This window comes from Prionailurus bengalensis, chromosome A3, assembly GCF_016509475.1.
Source record: "Prionailurus bengalensis isolate Pbe53 chromosome A3, Fcat_Pben_1.1_paternal_pri, whole genome shotgun sequence".
Lineage (NCBI taxonomy): Eukaryota > Metazoa > Chordata > Mammalia > Carnivora > Felidae > Prionailurus > Prionailurus bengalensis.
In genome coordinates, this window is record NC_057354.1 from 11,710,529 (window position 1) to 11,718,586 (window position 8,058).

Consider the following 8,058-nt stretch of genomic DNA (forward strand, 5'->3'; position numbering starts at 1 on the left):
ATTAGCTGGGCAGCTATGCTTTCTGTTAAAACTCGGGGTTCTACAACCAATGAATACATTGGCCACTCCCTGCCACCCATACATTTTCTGAGCACCTACTATGTGTGAGAGAAGGTGCAGCAACCTAGAAAGAGTGCAGACCTGGGAATTTGATTCATCTTGGGTTGAACCCCAATTCTGCCTTTCCCAGCTGTGTGTCATGACCTCGCTGAGCCTTAGTTCGCTCGTTTAGAAAGTGGAGACAAGACAGTGCGTGTGCTCGTGCACTGCGAGAGCATGCGGACTCAGCGTTGGGTCCAGGGTACAGTTGGCATCAAAGAAATGGCACATGCTTCTACAAGAGTTAGATGCTGAGCAGGGTACCCGGCTGGGGGGGAGGGGGGTGGCGGGGAGAGGTGACTCAGCAGAGGCCCTGCCCTCGAGTCCTATGGGGAGACATTCCAATGCAGCCTCCTGTAAATAAAAGCTCAGAGACCGCTCAGCACATAATCCCAACGCGTCCGTCACGCATGAGTCAGAAGCAGTTATGCCCTTAAGTCATAAAGTCGCAGCTGGACCCGAGATAACTGGCACCCTTCCAATCCCACCCCGGCCCCATTTTACAGAGGAGCAAACAGAGCTGACGGAAGAGCCGTGACCACAGCGCGACTACAGTTTGATTTTATCAGCCTCCCCCTGCTGGGATGTGTGGGTTAGTTCCAGTATGGAGCGATCGGAAACAGACTTGGCTGGACCTCTTTTCCAGACTGGCTGGGGAGAAACAGGATTGCCGGGGCGAAGCGTCGTCCCACCGGGTGCTCTGACCGCAAGAGAGGGAGGTGTCTCTCTCCAATTTACTTACAGATCAGTTTCTCAACCTCAGCACTACGGACATTTGGGGCCAGAGAATTCTCTGTCCCGTGCGTGGCAAGAACGTTAGCAGTGTCCCTGGCCTCTCTACTCGTGAGACGGCAATAGCATATCACCACCCCCAGCTGTGACAACCACAAATGTCTCAAGATGTTGCCAAATGTCCCGTAGGGGTCAAAAGCGTCCCCAGTTGAAAACCACTGCTTGAGATAGACAGAGCCTGCAGGTAGGATGTTTAAGCACAGATTCTTTAAGCAGATTTATGGATGTTAGTGATTTTCTTCTCTGTGGGCAGGTGTATGTTTTTTCTCCTACGAAGGGGTACAATGGCCTTCGTAGTTATTAATGATTTCAGGCCATTATTGGTACAATTTGTGGCATTTGAATGTGGACAATGGAAATTATATTATAGGGGCGCCTGGGTGGCTCAGTCAGTTAAGCGTCCGACTTCAGCCAGGTCACGATCTCGCAGTCCGTGAGTTCAAGCCCCGCGTCAGGCTGTGTGCTGACAGCTCAGAGCCTGGAGCCTGTTTCGGATTCTGTGTCTCCCTCTCTCTCTCTTTCTGCCCCTCCCTGGCTCTCACTGTCTCTCTCAAAAATAAATAAACATCAAAAAAATTTTTTTGAGAAATTATATGACAATGTTGTGTGAACGTTAAATTTCCTGACTTTGAAACCTATTTCAAACCTGTGGCCGTGTATGAGAATGTCCTTGTTCTTCAGAAATGCACTCGGGGTAAAAATCATCAGGTCTGTATCTGACTCTCAGATGGTTCAGAAAAATTACACACACAGAGAAAATGATAAATCAAGTGTAGCAAAATGTTGAAAATTGGGGGATCTGAGTGAAGGAGATATGGAAGCTCATCGAGCTATTCTTTTTTTATATATATATTTATTTTTGAGAGAGAGAGAGAGAGAGGGAGGGAGGGAGCACGACCGGGAGGGGGCAGAGAGAGAGGGAGACACAGAATCGGAAGCAGGCTCCATCCAGGCTCCGAGCCGTCAGCCCAGAGCCTGACATGGGGCTCGAACTCACAAACTGCAAGATCGTGACCTGAGCTGGAGTCAGACTCTTCACTGACCCAGCCGCCCAGGTGCCCCTTATTGCACCATTCTTGCAACTTCTCGGTAAAATTGAAATCATCTTAGAAATTATTTTGGAGGGATACACCTTTCTCCCCAGTCCCCCCCGATCTTGATCCCCCCACACTCTGCAAGTAAGAAAGAGGGTGTAAAATAGAAACAGAGGATGGCTTGGTCTCCTATAACTGCAAAGTCCAGAAGATGATCACACGCAGTTCAGGTAAGGTTTGCTCTAGGCGGCTAATGCTAATAATAGCTAAAACTCAGTGAGTGCTTACAATGTGCCACTCTTCTAACCACAATATATTTAGCAGCTTATCTTCACAACAGCCCCATGAGGTAGCCATACTCTTATTATCCCTGTTTTCCACATTAGGAAACGACATCCCAAAAGAATAAAAACTTGCCCGTGGTCACACAGCACACAAGTGGGGGGGCTCAGACTAGTCTGACTAGAAAGGGAGATCCACCTTCAAGTAAGGCTTGATCCAGCCGCTCGAGGATCTCACCAAGGACCTGGTTTCCCTTGGTCTCTCCTCTTCGCCTTCTCCAGGGAACTCACCCCCTCATGGCTGCCAGCAGATTCTGATGAGACTTTTTTCCCTCGGGGCAAAAAGCACCCGTGTCTCAATTCCATGCCAAGATCCTCAAATTCACTCTCATTGGGCCATCTGAAGTCACACACCTATTTCTGAACCAATCGCCATGCTCCAGGTGGCTGGACAATGTTGCTTGGCTTTTGTATTAAACAGGTGGAATCTGCTGAGAAAGCAGGCAAGAGAGATTCCTCCAAAAGTTCAAGGTCTTATTTCCCTAAAGGAGGGGGAATGGCTGTAGGCAACCAGAAACAGATGTCTGCATCCCCATGACTCACACATACAATAAAACACTGTAAAATGTAGAAGAGGAGGAGGAGGAGGAGGAGGAGGAGGAGGAGGAGGAGGAGGAGGAAGGAGAATGGAGAATGGAGAATGGAGAATGGAGGAAGGAGGAGGAGAGGAGGAGGCCTGGTTTGGGGACGGCTATGCTGTAGCCCAGGCATGCACCATCTGGCAGCCTGGCCTGGCCGTGACCCTCCAGGGAAGGAGGCCTTCCTGTCCACACCCACACCCCGAAGTGGTGGCAGGGTCACAGGGCAGGCACACTCAGGGTTTTGGAAGACAGCCTGCAGCACGGCCAGGTCACTTCTGGGCTACTTCCTTCTGGGCAGGAGGCCCTGCTGGGAATAGGGAACATGTGAAGATGTTCCCACAGACTGACCGGCTGGGCACACGTAGCCTCTAGGGACAGTGGGCAGGGATACCTGACGTCCTGAGAACACAGTGGCCCCTCTTGTCTCACAGCCAGGAAACGCTGAGGCCCTTGGTCCTTCCACCAGGCTATAACCGGGAGCTTCTAAAGTCCCTGTGGGCCCCAAGCCCACTTTTTCCTTTCTTTTTTTTTTTAATGTTTATTCATTTTTTGAGAGACAGAGAGAGACAGAGCATGAACGGGGGAGGGGCAGAGAGAGAGGGAGACACAGAATCGGAAACAGGCTCCAGGCTCTGAGCCATCAGCCCAGAGCCCGACGCGGGGCTCGAACCCACGGACTGCGAGATCGTGACCTGGCTGAAGTCGGACGCTTAACCGGCTGCGCCACCCAGGTGCCCCTACTTTTTCTTAACAGCCCACACATTCAATCATTAAAAAGCCAGTAATGCTTCTTCCCGCCTCAGGGCTTTTGCACTGGCTTTCTGCTCTGTCTGGAACACTGTTCCCCTACAGTCTCACATGGCTCCTTCCATCCCCTCCCATAAGTCTGCTCACATATCACCTTCTCAGTGAGGCAGTCCCTGGCCACCTTCATCAACAACTCAACCTGCCCTCCAGCCTCCCAGCTTCAGATCCTCCTTACCCTGCTTTGTGTGTGTTTGTTTGTTTGTTTGTTTGTTTGTTTTCCAAAGCAGCCATCACTTCACTTCTGGCATGTCAACAAGTCCATTACCTATTGGTTATTATCCATCACCCCCCCCCCACCACCTCCCCAGGTGTCGGCTCCAGGAGGCAGAGATTTTTGTCTTCTTTTATTCCTGCTGTTTCCCGTACCTAGAACAGGCCCTGCCTTGTAACATCTGCTCAATAAATATTTGCTGAATGAATAAATACATGAATAGCAAAAATTATAGTGAAGCTCATTTTTGCAGTCAATTTGTGTTGTTTGGAACCGATGCAAATGTGCATGAGGAACCTTAAACGTTCTCCTCAACATCAGGCGCTGTGCGTCACTGAGGAACGTCTCTTAGGAACGAGACTCCATTCCCCACGGGGCCACCAGCCCCCAGGACAGGGCTGGCGCGGAGCAGATGCTGAAAACGTTTAACCGGCAAATGTACCGTCAGGCAGATGACCAGGTGGGAGAAGGAAGTCAGTTGGCACGAGCCCCCATTACAGCCTCCCTGCCTCCAGCCCCCTCACCCCTCACCCCTGTGCGCCCTTCTTACTCACTGCCCTTCCCTCTCGGTGCACCCCCCACTCTAACCGGCCTCCTCTCAGCAGCTAGACGGATCCCCTCAAAGCACAAACTGGATCTTCAATTCTGCGGGGCTCCCTGCTGCCCTCGGAACAGCCTAGATTCCTCTGTAGGGCACCAAGCATGCCCCAGCCCCCACGGAACTTCCATTTTTCTACAACTTTCTTCTCACGTTCACTCCAGGCTCGCCGATTGTTTTTTCTTCAATTCAGTGAGTAAAACAACCTCTCGCCACCAGGGTGAGAGCACATGGCACGTGCTATTCCCTCTGTGTGGAGGACTCTCATACCTCACCTGATTCCCTTTCCCCAGCGGGTTCTTACTTAACTTCAGATTTCAGCTGATTCCCCTCCTGCAGGAAGCCCTCCCTGATTTCTCCTCCTGAGGTAGATCACGGCTACGTATGCATCCCCATAGTTCTCTCTCTGCCCCAGTCTTTCATTCACGCATTAATTCAACACGTATTTGGCCTACTTGGTGCATAATGATCTGGCTCTTTAATATCTCTCTGATCCCACCTTCCCCCTTTTTTCCTCTCACCCTCTGCTCCAGCTACATAAGCCTCCTTGCTATTGCTTGAGCACACCAAGCATGCTCCTGCCCCAGGGCCTCTGCACTTCTTTGGGCATCTTCATCCAGTTCCTTCACTTCCTGCAGGTCTCTGCTTAACTGCTGCCTCCTCGGAAAGGCTCTGCCGACACCTTCCCCTCCCCATCTGCTGAAGCACTCCTCGTCATTCTCTGTCCATCCCTGTAGCCTGCGTCATTTCTCCACATCATTTGTCCCTACCGGAAATTAGATTATCTTTTTACCTGTTTATTGTCTGTCCCTCTTGCGACTCTGAGGGCAGGGGCCTCCCATGTCTTGTCTGCTGCTGAATTATCAGCATTTTACACAGTACCTGGCCCACAGCTATTCTTGGTAAAGATTTGGTGAGTGAATGAATGTGGCAATCCAGATCAATCTGACTCGGCACAAGCCATGGGGGGCTCCGTCCCCCAACACCGTGACACCTCCGGGGTGTCCATCTCGGGCAGCTTTGCAGCCTGAGTCTCAGAGCTAGGAGGAAGCGGAGAACATAGACCTAAAGGAAGAGAAGGGGCCAGCCACATCCCTCTCCAGGGAGATCATTCACTTGGAAGTAGGTACAGTGAGTGCAAAGGCCCTGTGGCAGGATGACAGTAGGAGACATCAGGAGACAAGGCTGGAGAGTCAGCAGGGCCTTGGATGTCAGGTGAGGGTGTGGACCTCATCCCAACACTTTCATAGTCAAGTATAACACACAGGGGAAGTAATAAGCATTTCTTCAGTGTCTCCTGCCTGTCAGTACCCTACCTCTCATTGTGTTCACTGTGAACCTTTCTAAAGCCTATGAAGCATTAGATTTCCATTTAATGAAGGAAAATGGACCTACATAGGCTCAGAAACACAGCTATGAGACTCCAAGTTTCTAAGGCTAGGCTCCTCCCATTGCCTTTGACCTTTGCCCCACCCACTCATCCCTGTGATTCCACCTCTTCCCTCCTTTCTGGCTTTGCTCTAATTGGTGACCAAAGGCACATGTCATTCTCCAGGCCAGAAAAACAACTTGACACCCATTCAACGTCTCCCCCGGAACACCCAACACCCATCACATGTAATATATGCAAAACAGAACTCCCAGGTTCCCCACCCCCAGAGCTGATCTCCCCCAGCTCAGCCAGTGGCACCTCCATCTCCCAAAGGCTCAGGCCAGGAACCTGAGCGTCATCCCTGACATCTCATCAACCAGCAAATGCTGGCCGCTCCACCTTCAAAATACATCCAGAATCAGCCACTTCTCCCAAGTCCATGATCACCCTGGTCTGACCATCCATCCATCCACTCCTACCTGGGCTATTTCAGCACCTGTCCCTGGTGTCCTGCCTCTGCACGGTCGCTGGGTCCATTCCTTGCGTGGAGCCAGAGAGACCCTGTTAAAAATATAAAGTCAAAGTCACCACGCAATTCTTTACCAGAGCTTCCCGAAAGAATTATGACGGACATGTTCCACATCTGTACCGCCCAATACGCTTCCCACCTGCCACATGGGACTATTGAAATGGGCTCAGTCTAACTGAAGGGCTGAATTTTTAATTTTACTTACTTTAATAGTTGGCAAGGCTGTGGGAAAACAAGCATTCTTGAACACAGCTGTGAGAGTATAAATTAGGACGTGATTCTAATCCCAGTATCCACCTACCTCAGAATGGTTTGTCTCTATCTACCAAAATGACAAGGGCATGTAACAGTTATCACGGCAATCCCACTTCAAGAGTGTGTCTTTCCCGTGCAAAAGTGACATTACACAAAAAAATTTACAACATCCAAAGACAGGAAACAACCCAAGTGCCTATTCAACAGACAACTAGTTACATGAATTATGTGGTCCAGCCACATAAGGGAATACGATGATGTTGTTAAAAAAAAAAAAAAAAGGAGGAAACAGGACACCTAGAGCAAAAACAAAGAAAAAATCCAGAAACTGGACTTCATCAAAAGCAAAAACGGTTTTGTGCACCAAAGGACACTATCCAAAAAGTGAAAACACAGCCAACAAAATGAGAAAATAGATTTGCAAATCATGTATCTGGTAAGAGGCTAGCGTCCAGAATGCATGAAGAACTCTTACAACTCAACCACAAAAAGACAGATCATCCCATTTTGAAACAGGCAAAGGTTTGAATAAATGCACTGGGCTGAGCCTTAATTCACTCGGCAAGTGTTTACTGAGCCTCTACCACGTGCCCTATGCTGATCCCGACATGGGGATTCAGCTGTGAACAAAGCAAGTCCGGGCCCTCAGGAACTGGTTTTCTGGTGAATGACACATGTTATGGCCCATGACAAGCGCTGTGAAGACAAAACATGATGATGTCACAGTGACTGGAGGAGAGGGCAACTTTGAGTAGGGAGGGCAAGAGGGGCCCCCCCGAGGAGGCAACATCATTGGTAATTAAGAGTAAATGAAAGGCTGTGGACTCGCTCCTGGGCCTGCGCCTAACAGATATTAAGCGCTCACCAAATCTTATAGTGACGCTTAGGGTCATTCTCCTCAGTTTACTGTCTTCTCCCTCGGGAGAACAAGAGGTCCTGGGGATCGGGCTCGACGTTTCTCCTCCCCGGGACGCTCAACGGCAGCTGGCACACAGTAGGTGTACGCAGGGTCCTCCTGACCTCCGCACGACGTAGGGCTCCAGAAGCTAGCCCAGTGGGAATGGGCCTCAGCCCAGGAGTACGGTTCAAAGTGTCCACCAAGTGCCGGCTTTCTAGCCCCGGGCCGGCGCCCTCCACTCGCGCTCCCTGCACGCAGGAGGCGCTTGACAGTGCGTGCTGAAGAAACGCCCTTTCCTGGGTCCGGTGGCGCACGGCCTCGACCCATTGCACAGGCCGGCAAACCGAGCGAGAGATGGGCGGTGCCACGGGCGGCATTTCCGTGGGGGCAGGAACCGAGGCCCCCGCCGGGGGCGAACCGCGACGAGCTGGGACTCGCCGCCGCCCCACGCTTCCGTGCCCAGCTGCGCCCAGCTGCGCTCCTGCCCCCGGAGCGCCGCGGTTGGCTGCGGCTCGGAGGCCGCTGATTGGCCATCGCGGCC

The 8,058-nt window shown here is 51.2% G+C and overlaps 1 long non-coding RNA gene across 1 annotated transcript in view; it reads right to left on the minus strand.

Annotated features, from left to right (window-relative positions):
* LOC122467281 overlaps positions 1-7,990 on the minus strand; it is a 217,762-nt gene extending 209,772 nt beyond the window's left edge. The window contains exons 1-2 of the long non-coding RNA XR_006292880.1: positions 7,485-7,990; positions 6,315-6,396 (exon numbers count right to left, since the gene is read on the minus strand). This is a non-coding gene — a long non-coding RNA (uncharacterized LOC122467281). The remainder of the gene's footprint in view (positions 1-6,314; positions 6,397-7,484) is intronic.
* Between the last annotated feature and the right edge of the window lie 68 nt (positions 7,991-8,058).